Source organism: Vulpes lagopus, chromosome 2 (genome assembly GCF_018345385.1).
Source record: "Vulpes lagopus strain Blue_001 chromosome 2, ASM1834538v1, whole genome shotgun sequence".
Lineage (NCBI taxonomy): Eukaryota > Metazoa > Chordata > Mammalia > Carnivora > Canidae > Vulpes > Vulpes lagopus.
The window spans coordinates 84,747,063-84,760,310 of record NC_054825.1 but is presented as its reverse complement, the minus strand read 5'-3'; the positions used below and the strand labels follow the sequence as shown (position 1 = coordinate 84,760,310).

At 46.8% G+C, this 13,248-nt stretch overlaps 1 long non-coding RNA gene across 1 annotated transcript; it reads left to right on the top strand.

Annotated features, from left to right (window-relative positions):
- The first annotated feature begins 501 nt into the window (after window positions 1–501).
- LOC121485765 lies at window positions 502–12,890 on the top strand. The gene is made up of 3 exons (XR_005986359.1): window positions 502–8,138; window positions 8,347–8,421; window positions 10,925–12,890. It is a non-coding gene; the product is annotated as an uncharacterized LOC121485765 (long non-coding RNA).
- The last annotated feature ends 358 nt before the right edge of the window (window positions 12,891–13,248 follow it).

Below are 13,248 nucleotides of genomic sequence, written 5' to 3'. Positions count from 1 at the left end.
GGACTCATGATGGAAACACTCATGGTGGACCCAGGGGTTTCAATGACTATCTGTTGAGTTTTATTTCTGAGCTGGGTGATGGGTGCTTGGGTGTTTGCTATACTATTTCACACGGAGGAAGTACATACCAAAAAGGGAAAATGGATCATGGTGAAGGGCAGCCTGGAGCTGCACAGAAGCAGCGGAGACCATGCAGAGCCCCTCCTGCAGCAGAGCCCCTCCTGCAGCAGAGCCCCTCCTGCAGCAGAGCCCCTCCTTGCAGCAGAGCCCCTCCTGCAGCAGAGCCCCTCCTTGCAGCAGAGCCCTTCCTGCAGCAGAGCCCCTCCTTGCAGCAGAGCCCTTCCTGCAGCAGAGCCCCTCCTGCAGCAGAGCCCCTCCTGCAGCAGAGCCCCTCCTGCAGCAGAGCCCCTCCTTGCAGCAGAGCCCCTCCTGCAGCAGAGCCCCTCCTGCAGCAGAGCCCTTCCTGCAGCAGAGCCCCTCCTGCAGCAGAGCCCTTCCTGCAGCAGAGCCCCTCCTGCAGCAGAGCCCTTCCTGCAGCAGAGCCCCTCCTGCAGCAGAGCCGCAGAGGCACAGAGGCGCCCTCAGAGGTGGCGGATGGACGCGGCAGGAGTCAGTGCTTGGCGTTGCCAGCTTCTGAGCTCGCTTAGCTCAGCTTCCCAGCCACTGAGGTCTCTGGTACACGTGCAGGTTGAGATCCAGTAGGTCTGGGTGAGGCCTGATTGTCCTTGGAGTGTCAAGGAATTAGGTAGAGGACACTGGTCCGAGCTGCCACTCAGATGCCTCCTCCCCGCCCTCCCGGGAGTCGGGAGCCGCTGCCTCCTGCCCTTGCCCCCCGGGCACAGACGAGGGGCTCAGACACCCAGGAGGTCCTCCTGGGGCAGGCGTCCCGCGTGGTCGTTGGCGAGCCCGGGCGGACTCGGGACCCTGGCGGGCGGTCAGAGCAGGTGGGAGGCTGGGAGTGGGCGCGGAGCGGTCCACGCAGCGCGCAGAGGCCGAGGCCGGCCGGCTCAGCGCCCCCCCTGGGGGGACCTGTTCTTCCAACCCACGGAGATGAACTTTGCCGGCTACGTAGGATAATCAGCCCGTAGGCGTTTGATCCACCGTTATTACTGATCGACCGAGGATCATGGAACATTTGGTGAAAGAGAAATACTAAGACGTGTGAAAGAGCAGCTCACCGTGGGAGAAGCAGATAAAGAAGAAGGAATCACACTTCGAATCCGTCTGGGAGATTCGAGAGCGCAGCACGATTGCCCGCAGCCTCAGGCTGCTGTGCAGAAGCAGCCAGCGAGGGACAGGACACCGGCCTTGAAAATTAAACCTTGTCCCCACCCCCCACAATGAAACGTCAATAGAGTGGAATCATTGGTTTGGCTGACAGCTAACATACTAATCTGGAAGCTACAGTTGAGAAAATAGCTCAGGATGCAGAGAATGACAGAAAGGGAAAATATAAGTGAGAATTTGAGACGGAAGACAGATCCAGAAAGCTGATAAGATGTAATTCACCTGAGCTGAGAGTACAGGGGTAGAAAAGCAAATAAAATATACAAAGGAGTACCCCTGAACTAAAAAAATACCTTTCCGATGAAAAACACTCACCATGCGCCAGGAACTATTCTGCCGAAATTAAAAAAAAACCTAGCATAAAGCTTGCCGGGAAAATGACCAGGACACCTGCAAGAACAGTCCCCTCACAAACCCCCAGCACCCACAAATACAAGCATGAGGTTGTCATCATACAAGATAGTGGAGCAAGATTTCCAAGTTCTCAGGAAACATTATTTTGAACCTTAATTTTATTGCCAGCTAGTCTGGTACTCAAGAATCCAGGCAAAATAAGCTAATGACTCAGGAGGTTTCTCCTGTTTACTCTTCCCTGTGTGACTTGGGATGTATTTCAGGAGAAGGAAAAACGAATCCAACAAACAGCAGAACTGCTGAGGCACAAAATGAAAAGAAATTTCAAATGAGTAGCAGTAAAACAGGCCTAGAAAGCAGTTGGCCCAAAGTCGGATACAGTAGGCAGGAGGTGGTGATTAACGAACACTGACTGAAAAGATGTGTAACAATCTGGATGATCGTAGATCCTTAGAAAAGTCCACATGTCTATTCACTCCATTAGAATAAAAGGAACAAAAACTGTTCAGAAGTGATCATAGGATGAAGTGAACTGAAATGTGACATGACTTGGAAAAAGAGAAAGGGTCTAAATAAAGGGAATCCATTTTTCCATTAGTTTTTGGATGGATATTTTTGGTGACATAAAGTCGCATTTCTTTTTTAATTTTAAAATTATTTTATTCAGGAGAGACACACAGAGAGAGACAGAGATGTAGGCAGAGGGAGAAGCAGGCTCCCTGCAGGGAGCCCGATGAGGGACTCGATCCCAAGACACTGGGATCACACCCTGAGCCAAAGGCAGATGCTCAACCACTGAGCCACCCAGGAGCCCTAACGAAGCATTTCTATCTTTATAAGCCTCATATACTAATTGATTCTGCAATTACTATTTATATAATCTTGATATAATGAATGTCTCTCAATGGCTTTCAATTTTTAAAGTCGAGCTATAGATGAAGTACAGAAAACTAAGTTAAAATGACACAACAGTATAGAGGGTCAAGCCTGGATGATGATATTAATCAGCTGACATGTCAGGAAGAGGAAAGAGTGAGCCAGAGATTAGCCCTTGGACAACTACTTTCCCCATTTGATGGGTTGATGATGCCAGAAAGTGATGAATCCAGAAGCAAGGACTGAGGCAGATCATTGACAGCGATGCCTGTAACCATTCAAGATCTCAAAATGCCAACGTAGCTAACAAAAACTGGAAGGTGAAATGCAGGTGAGTTCAGAGTATAAAGTGTATTAAATGCACACACCTTTCTTCATAGGAAACAGATATATATTATTTGAAGTTGATACAGCCAGAAACACAGGCACACACTTACGGACTAGTTCTGTGGCATGGAAGACCTAAAACTAGAATTGGTTAAAAATGGTTGCTTCTGGGCAGCCTGGGTGGCTCAGCGGTTTAGCGCCGCCTTCAGCCCAAGGCGTGATCCTGAAGACCCAGGATCGAGTCCCACGTCGGGCTCCCTGCATGGAGCCTGCTTCTCCCTCTGCCTGTGTCGTTGCCTCTCTCTCTCTCTGTGTCTCTCATAAATAAATAAATAAAATCTTAAAAAAATAAATAAAGCAAGCCTTCTGGAATGTGTCCTCGTGGTTACGAGCTTAGCAGGTCCAAGCATTCACGTCGTCAATCTCTGCTGCTATCCTCGTCAGCACCCCAGTCAGTGCTGACTCACCCCAGGGCCTGTGCAAAGCATCACTCTCACTAATCTGAGGCTTCTGCCAAAAATATGATCGGCAGCCTTTCTGGGAAGGGTCCTATTTCCGATTGCGGCTGGCCATTCATCAAGCATCGGGAATTTGCCTAATGTTGTCTGTTAGCAAAGGATATGTCATGTCCTCACTCGGAATACACTTTCCCATCCCACACTTCATTGCATTCCTCACCCACATGCCTCAGTCCAATCTTTTTCAGGAGGTATCATTATATTCCAGCCTCATCTTGTAATTGCCATTCAAGTGTGACTCGACAATTTCCAACAATGCACTGAAAAATACTCCTCGGAACATTAAGGCCTGGTGAGGTCACTGAAACATGGCAAGGTAGCGTTGCTAGGGATCCTGAGCTCACCCCGTGTCACTCCCCATTTCCCGATGGACAGCTGAGGCACAAAGTGGTCACCTGGCCTGCCAAAGATCTTACAGCAAACAGTCCCTCTAAGCGGAACTGGAAGTACCGAAATAGACTAGCATCAGGGAGCAGGGGTGTTCTGAGGACAATGAAAGATAATTGCAAATTCTAGTAACTATTTTGGACTTTTCTCCCACAGATAGTAAGCAGCTGGCCTCTGTATCCACTGAGGACAGATACAGGGGGGAAAAGGGGCCTTAATTACAATTTGAGTTTATATGTAAAATTGGGAGTACTTTATTTTTAGTGTTTTGGCTCAGAAATAGGGAATGGTGGAAGAGGGCGAAAGCCCCTTTTCCGGAAGACTCCCAGCACAGGTGGCGCCCCTGCCAGGGGTACGAGGTAGGGGCTGGGGGAGCAGGCACTGATCCTGCCTGAGTGGGAGCAGATTTCGGGGCGGGCCTCGAGGGCCCACGGCGGCGTCGCATCACGGTGTCCACGTATCAGAGTGCAAGGTCTGCCGCTGGGAAATGAGCCTCAGGAGAGCACAACTTTCTACATAGGAAAAATCAGATTTTCATGTAACATTCCTAAGAAATCAATGCACGTGAGAATCATCAAGATAGGTAAAAACTTGAAGATCAGCATATTTATGTCTTTTGGAGGTTTTGGAACTATTTCTCTGAGTTTGAAGTACACCAAAATACACACATCTCGAGTCCTTTTTGCATTCGCTTTAGGTATCTTTGGGAAATGCACTCTCTCTGTAGTAATAAATCCCCAGAAAGCAGTTCTGAGCGGTTGTTGAGGACTGTCCGGGATCCGGGGCCCCCGGCTGGGCCGCGGGCCTTGGGCCGCCTGCAGTCAGGCTGCGCTCCACCAGCGGAATGGACTTTGTCCTGCTCCCCACAGAATCAACGTCAAGGGCCTGCGGAAGCGCTTAGCCAGAGCTGAGCCCGCTGAACCTCCTCCCCTCTCCTGCCCCTTCCTCTGAGATCCCAAATAAAGGGACAGAATCCACATCTCCTGGACAGTACTTGGAGAAAATGTACTGCACCCTTTCCTCAGGATGTGTTTAGTGCCTTCTAATCTCGAGAAAGACTAACTCCCTGAACTTAAGGTTAGAAATAATTAGGCAAGAAAATCCCTTCTCTTGATTTCTTGTAACTATCCAAAGTGATGAGTAGTGGAAAAATCGCTGCAGGTCAGATTTCTCACTCTTCCTGAACCTTTGCACTGTATTGTTTATAGAAAGAATATGACAACCCTTGGCATGATAAGGTGAGCGTTGCTATTTCTGTCTTTTGACTGTTTATTATGCTTTGCTATCATAAGCAAAGGGGCAGATAGCTGCAGAAACCTAAAAAAAATACCATGATTACTTGGGATTGTTTGGCAGATTGCTGCAGAAAACACCTCCTTTTGTCTTGGCAAACCCATTTTGGAAAAATGATTTAAATCTTGGCGGCGATAGATAGCTTTTTACATCCTATTTCGATTGCCTTAGAGGTCAACCATGTTGTAAGCAACATCTAATTTTTAAGTTCTAAAGGGTTTTAGGTGGCCCAGTCTTCTTTTTCTTTTTTGCTGATTGACATATTTTGAAACAGATATAAACATCATCTCCATGCTTCACATAAAGTGCTTTGAAAATAAGTTCCAACACTCTTCCATTCTCCATAAAGTACTGGCCTCTGGAAATCAGGGATTAGATTTTCATATTATTCATGCCAAGATTTCTCTTATCCCTATGGCAAATCAGTGCCTTAGACAGAGTGGAGATTGAATACACATTCGCTGTACTGAGTCTAATAAAAATTAAAATCACTATATGACAATATGAACCGTCTTGTGTGCAGAGGATATAACACTCCTGTTGATGATGAGGCTGAAGCCAAGTGGTAATAATTATGTTAGTCTTTACTGATTTCTGATTTAACAAAGAGATGATGTGATGTGCCAGAAAAGTCTCTGGGGCCACATCTTGGACATGTCATCTACAACTTCTACCTTTAGTTCTTGAAAACCCTGAAGCCACCCCCTCCTTCTTCTTTATTCCTAAGTAGTTCTATGATTATGGCAAGTGTAAAGTTTTTAATTTAATCCATGCCTAAGAAACAAAAACTAAGTGACCATGTTTTATATCTTATATCTTTAAGGCAGAAAAACGTTTCCTCTCCCTTTTTATGTTCTGTCCCTAGAGCCTGTAAATTAAACTTACAAATGACAGATTAACAAAAGAAAAAGCATTCAGATTTTATTTTTAATTTTGCAGACATTGGGGGCTCCCCTGCCCCCTCAAAAATGAAAACCCAAAATAGCAGTTAGACTTGGGGTTGGGGGAATTATATATCATTTAAATAGAAGGCAACAAATTATGAAGGAGAGACTAAATACAGGAAAGGGGCTTTGGGCTTCGAGGGAGTCATAAATCGTAGGAAGGTAAACAAACGGAGCAAAGCAATGTTGGATGAGGGGTATACAGTAAAGTTCATTTTTGGAGACTCGCCTAGGTCCTGTCTCTGTTTCCATGGTAAGGGTTGTTCTCTTCCTGGGATAGCAGAGGGCAGGGGACACCTTCAAAATGGGAATTTATGCTCTGCTTTTCGGTAGATAGGAGGGCAGAGAGCATTTCCTGTGTCTGCTTTTTCTCAAGGGCTTTCAGTTCAAAATAATCATTGTACCAAAGTGGTATTTTTTTTTTGAAACTTAAAGCAGCACCCCTATATTAGCTCACAGCTCTCAGGTTGACTGGAGTCTCTAGGAAAGGTCTCGAAAGACTGAAATCTCTGACTTCTGATCTGGAGACTCCAGGTGGGAGTCTATTTCCAAATTTTTGTTGTTGTTCTTGGAAAAATTCAATTATTTGCAGCTGGAGGACTGAGGTCACCCGGTCACCCTTTTCTTGGTGGCTCCCAGCAACTAGAGGCCATTCACATTTCTTGCCGACGCCCCCTCATCTTCAAGCCAGCAATAGCGTCTCAAAATCTTGTGCTTCAGATCTCTGCCTTCCTCTTCTATAACTAGCTGGAGAAAACTCTGCTTTTAAAGAGCTTATGTGATTACCTCAATCAGGTCCACTGGATAATCTCCCTATCTTAAGGTCTACACATTAGAGTCCTTAATTACTTCTCCAAAGTCCCCTCACAGCAGTACCTAGGTTCATGTTTGATTGAATAAGTGGGATCATCTTGGAATCCTGCCCACTGCAAAGTCTTCGCTTTTTTCCTTGAATCTAAGCACACCCGTGGCTATGGCAGGAGGGTGACATATTCTGATCCCCCTCATTTCATGTTTCCGCCTCTTAAAGAGGAAAAAAAAACCCACTACAGTCTAAGTGAGGAAATATTTGGATGTTGGGTGAGTATATTCTGAGAGAAAAACATGCCCCATTGAAGGAAAAGTGATGAGATGCTGTGGGTATGGGGTTTCTAGACCTCAGGAGGATCCTCAAGACTCTATGTACTCACAGAGCAGTGTATGAATGAGGATAAATGGAAGTGTTAGGATAAATTCCACACTCTGGGGGCTCCAGGCTTATTCTAGAGAAGAAATGAAAAAAGTGAGTTCCAGTGGGTGGTGTTATTGTATTAAGAAGGTCTATAGAAAAGGAGCGGAACTAACCTACCAGGACTCTACCAACTCCTTTATTAGTCTAGTATGATAAAGTGGAATGGAAGTTCATGGCCTTGAGTGTAACATGGAAATGGACATTTTTATATTTTTCTCAAAGTATTATATCTGAAAGGAATCTTTTCAATAACAACTTAGAGCAAAGATTTCCTCAAACATTCTTTCATTAAAAAAAAAGATTTTTCTTATTTATTTATTCATGAGAGACACACAGAGAGAGGCAGAGAAACAGGCAGAGGGAGAAGCAGGCTCCATGCAGGGAGCTCGAGGTGGGACTTGATCCAGGACCCCGGGATCACGCCCTGAGCCGAAGGCAGACGCTCAACCATTGAGCCACCCAGGCATCCCAAACATTTCATTTTTAATGTGTCTTCCTTACTGTATTCAATGGGAATATTTCAAATGCCCATAGTATTTGTAGGATCAGGCAATGGAGCACGTAAGAAAAGCAGATCTTGAATATGTCACCTCATAGAGTTTCTAAGCCAGGGAGGATGGGAGAAGAACAACCAAAGGACAGAAGCAAAATTAAATGACACAAACTCATATAAATAAATAGATAAAACAAGGTAGAAATGACCATGAGTTGGTATATCCTTCAGGGAAAATGTTGGGGTTCTGTTGACTGGTGGGAAAGAGGCAGGCAGGAATTCGAGAAAAGGAACTGTATTTCTGAGCATGGAGGCACTTTCAATCAAATGTGATTGTGATGATGTCACCCCTCTCAGGAGGATGATTCCATTCTTCAGGAATACCTGATCTTTCTGGCACTTGCAGAAGAGAATTTGCTTCGAAACAGGTAAGTGTCATGTCTCTCTGCAGAGCCCAACATTGCTGTGAGTGAGCTGTGTCCCCTGGGTGCCTCCTTCAGGAAGCCAGGCGTGCCTAGGTAGGGTGACACAAGCAGTGCATCCTGGCCCTGAGAGTCTCTAACTTGGGAACACTCACTCTCCTCTGTGGAGCTAGGGTTCACGATGAGTTTCACAGTCCTATTTGCTTTCTTCCAGGAGTTTCTGGTCTCCTGTGCACCTCTGGCTGCCCTGGTGGATATTTATTTTATCGTGTGGAGTTTTTCCATTCAGGTATTCTTGACCTGGTTTTTAACTAAAGGTAGCCTTCCTGGAGTAATCACATCCCTGAAAGCATATATTTCATAAGAAACACTTTCTTTAACAGCGTCTTAAATTCTTTATAGACTATGTTTGCACACTGTTACCTTTCTCCAGGAGGGTTTACCTTACAAAACGTCAGCGTGGGGTTTCAAGATGCAAATATGTCTAAGGCTACCACACACTGTTTGAGCCTTGAGACCATGCACATATTTGACCTGGCCGGATTTGGGGGCACACCGTGCCCACATCCTGTTTGATCCTATCCAGGTCTTTGCGACAGCTGGGTGGTCAGTGCCATGTGCCATTCTCCTGGTGGCTGGGAGAATGCTGCCCGGGGGAGGCTGCGTGGGGTACCCGTGGCCGCCCGGAGGAAGCTCCTTTACAAGCTGTGGGCACAGCCAACCCCGCTGGCAAGTGGCTTTCAGCTAAAGGGAAAATGGGATCCTGAGTTAGCCTAGCTTTCCCCAGTCCCGAAGCCACCCCAGCTGGAATGGCATGATTGAACTGCATTTGGCTACCGTCCAGGGAACCAGGACCACAGCTCCCACTTTTGTTTGCATGCAGAGCTTTTCCCATCCTGGTGACATCTGCTTGCCAAAGTTGAGCAGGTGGGGGTTGATCATTTAAAAATAAAACACTATTATACTCTATGGAACTGGACTGAGGGCTTGCAGTGACAGCCGTCACGGTGAGTGTAAGGCCCACGTGGGCGCTTCACCCCAGGGGGGATTATGGGGGCTCCTTGCTTTGTCTCATTTGCATTCCTTTCCTGCCTCCTCTTCCTCCTTGTCCTCCCCCTTCCTTCTTTTTAGTTTTTGGTATGTTTTATTGATGTGCCAACTCTGGATTTTTTTTTTTTTTAATATCTGCATCATCAAACATTCCCCACCTCGCCTCCCTCTGCCTCCCCCAGCCTTAGGTATTTCTCAGATACGGTCAGAACAGCCTGTACTCAGAGCTCATATCCCTGGCGACCTGTACAGGCATCTCTCTCGCTGAGTATTGCTAAGTAAGATGAAGTGTTAAGATTATGGGGATTTGTATTAGGTTACAGACTCTGAAACATCATGTGAGGTGGGGTGACAACTAATGTTCCCTGGCATATTTTCTGAGCTTGGCCTCTCTGTAATCTGTGTAGTTTTCAAGGAAATGGCTGAGTGGTTTCGTTCTGGTCAGGTGGCAGAGAATGCGAAACATATTAGGGAACACTCATCTTCTCTTCAAATTGTGCCATAGAGCAGGAACTGAGGGACAGTCCAGCTTGGCTAGTCATCCTTGGCGTTGACCTGCTGTATGGGCTAACACACACCGAGGTGCTCTCCTGGTACGATAATTGCTAGGGTGGCTGGTGAAATATGGGCTCCTTGTGAGCTGGCTGGTTCCTTCCATGGGGCTGCTCCTTACTGGGAAGAATTGATGCTGTTTCCCTCTCTGCTGCCTCGAGTGTCCTGGAGTGGGAGAGCCCAGGGCGGGAGAGAGGTGCCCCGAGTGCTGGGCAGAGAACCGCAGCCATCTATCACCTTCCCCACTGGAGTCCTGGCCAATCTCACGGAGGGGAAGTGCGTGAGATTTGGGGTCTATTTGTATGCACCAATTGAATCCTCATGGATCCTGCCCTCTTGGTTCATGGCTCACAGTTTCTGTTAATCTGCAGACAGTATGAATGACAACAGGCTGGAGATGGCTTCATTGAGAATGCTTCTGGACTGGCTAAAGAAATACATACTGACCATCATAGTGCTCCTTGAGTAATGAAAATAAAATCTTTCTCTAATCACAAATTGTTTTTTACATTTGAATCAGAGTTCACAAATCCTAGTTAACATAGCTAGTTTTATTTACTAGGTATAGGATGTGCATGGAGAGTGTAGAGCCCTGGATTAGGGGGTAGGGGGTACCCAGCTGTGGTTCAGTCTGGGGTCTGGTATGACTGTGGCACGGCCTGGCTAACTGTAGAAGACTAGAAAGAGCCAGGCCCCCATGCTGCAGGTCCGCCAAGGGAGTGGGGCTGATGCCTAAGGACCGTAAGCCCAGGACTGCTGGCCTAGGAAGTGAGAGCACCCTGAGGCCATGACCACCAGGGGGCGGTCACTGCAAACACCCGGGAGCCAAAGGGCACCTCTTACGAAGGGCCACCCCTTGTAACTGGAAATACAGAGGAGAAGTTCCCAAACTCTGGAAAGCAGGGAGTGGCCTCAGGACATATTGTAGACAGAGAGGCCCTGCTGGAATTCACAAATGGGGCTCCGATTCCCAGCAGGGAGACAGGAAAAAAACAAGACAGAACCCTAATGCTAAACGGTGCTCGGTGCTGGGAGCACCAGGTTACCCAGAGGGGGACCTGTCACCAGGCCTGCAGGCAAAACAGTCTTATCTCCACGACCTGGTTATCAGAACCAAGGCACAAGGTCAGGGTTAAATGAACCACCACATTGACTTGAACTGGAAGCTCCTTTAATCCCTTATTTTTCAGCCCAGAGGATGCTCAGCCTATTTGTCAAGTTCAAGTGGATGGCGCATTGTGGAAGAAGGGAAGGAAGTGGATGGAGAAATGGGCCGCAGAAGCTGGGACCCAGCCAAAACCAGTCTGGCATGGCAGCTGTGAGTTCAACGTTAGCTAGGGTATCTTAAAGCATTGTGGAAAGAAATCCATATGAAAACTATTAGGTAAAATAAGATGGAAGAACTGAAGTTTTCTGAGACAGAGATGCCAGGATGTTTCCAACTGTCGAACTTTTGCCAGTGTCTATTCTTCGGCCCCAATTCAGCTTCCTGCTGTTCCACTACTTTGGCATCTCCTATTTATTCGACTTAATCTTCTGAAACTCAGGTCAATCACCCTTTCCCCGGGAAGCCTTGTCTGCAATCCTGACAAGGTGACATCCTCTTTCAGAGCTTCTCAGAGCACTTAGCTGAGTTAGAATTTTACGTAGTTTTGCTTGGCTAGTTCATTATCTTTGGTCTCTCTCCCACCAGAAGGTGAGCTTCACAAGGACCCAGAGTGTGTCTGTCCTGTTAGCTGCTGGATCCCTAGCAACCCCAGTGCTGGTAGATTTCAGGTGTTCAACAATTATTTACTGAATGAATGAATATTTTGGGAGAAATAAAAGATTTTCAGTAGGCAAAAGCAGGAGTATGGCCGTTCATCAGCTTGTAGAGCACTGATGAACATAGGTTGTTCTGGAAATACATATCCATGCCTCCCAAGGCATCTAGGGACACCAGACTGTGTGGAGTTACACAGCTTCCAAATAAGTCCTTCCACAGTAGCCCAGGTTTGCCATAAAAAGCAAAAATGAAGATCAGTAGATTCCTTAAGGAGATTCAAGTTCATCTATTGGGCAAAAACATGGCAGCAAACTCCTAGCCTGTTCTTTTCCTTCTCCCTACCTCCTACACTCTGTATCTTCTCCACACAAATCTATGTGGAGTAGATAATAGAATAGAGTAGAATAAATAGTAGAATAAGTAACATAAAAATAAACACTGAATACATTCTTTTAGGGGAAAAGATCTCATGTCCATAGCCTGAATGGAGGCTGTAGAAGTGGGGTGCCATTCATTTGGTTTCGATAAGTGTAGAGTTCTCTGATTTTTTAGCAGCAGAATCTGGTATTGGCTGTCATGTAAGTCACATAATTTAGGGAAAACTGGAAGCCAGGGCTTGGGAATAAATACAAACTGAAACGTTTCTATGTAGCCAAAACCACTACTTAGTTTTGCTTGGTTATAGCTGCGTATTACCAAAAACAATCCCATTTTTATTCTATTTATCATCTTGCTTTTTATTCTAGGAGAGAACAGCTGCTTGGGTTGGTCTCAGCCCAGAGCATTTTTTTTTTTTTTAAATAGGGAGGGGGAGAGAGAGAGAGAGAGAGAGAGAGGAGCAGAGGGAGAAAAGAGTCTTCAGCAGGCTTCACAGCCAGTGTGGAGCTGACGGGGGGCGGGGGGGGGCTTGATCTCACAACTCTGAGATCATGACCTGAGCAGAAGTCAAGTTAGGCACTTAACCAAATGAGTAGCCCAGGCGCCCCCAGCCCAGAGCACCTTACACCTCCTAGCCCACTGGCCGACTAGCAGACTTCACCCAATGGGAGGAGGAAATTTCTCAAAGGAAAATTAAAATGCTGTTTCCTACAGAATGAAGTAAGAGTTCAGGGAACTATCAACAGATGATTGTGTGAACAAAATGTGGCGTTTACACACAATGGACTATTGCGCAGTGGCCCCGGCTGGACACACTGGCCACAGGATTCCTCCTTCCTCCCGGAGGCCCCCACAGCCTGGCCTCTGTATTAGCTTCCTGGGCCACCTTAAATGATCACAAATGGGGCACCCCTGGGTGGCGCAGCGGTTTGGCGCCTGCCTTTGGCCCAGGGCGCGATCCTGGAGACCCAGGATCGAATCCCACGTCGGGCTCCCGGTGCATGGAGCCTGCTTCTCCCTCTGCCTGTGTCTCTGCCTCTCTCTCTCTCTCTCTCTCTCCTCTCTCTCTGTCATAAATAAATAAATAAATAAATAAATCTTAAACAACAAAAAAAAGATCACAAATGTGTTGCTTAAACCAACAGAAATTTACTGTCTTACAGACCCGAAGTCCCCAATGAAGATGGCTCCAGGCCCAGCTCTGCCCGAAGACTCGAGGGGGGAATCTGTCCCCACACCTTTCTCTTAGTTTCTGATAATCTTGGCATTTCTTGGCTTAGGGATGCAACACTCCGACCTCTGTCTTTGTCATCACATGACATTCTCCTGGGCTTCTGCGTCTGTTTTCTTCTTCTTATGAGGACACTAGCT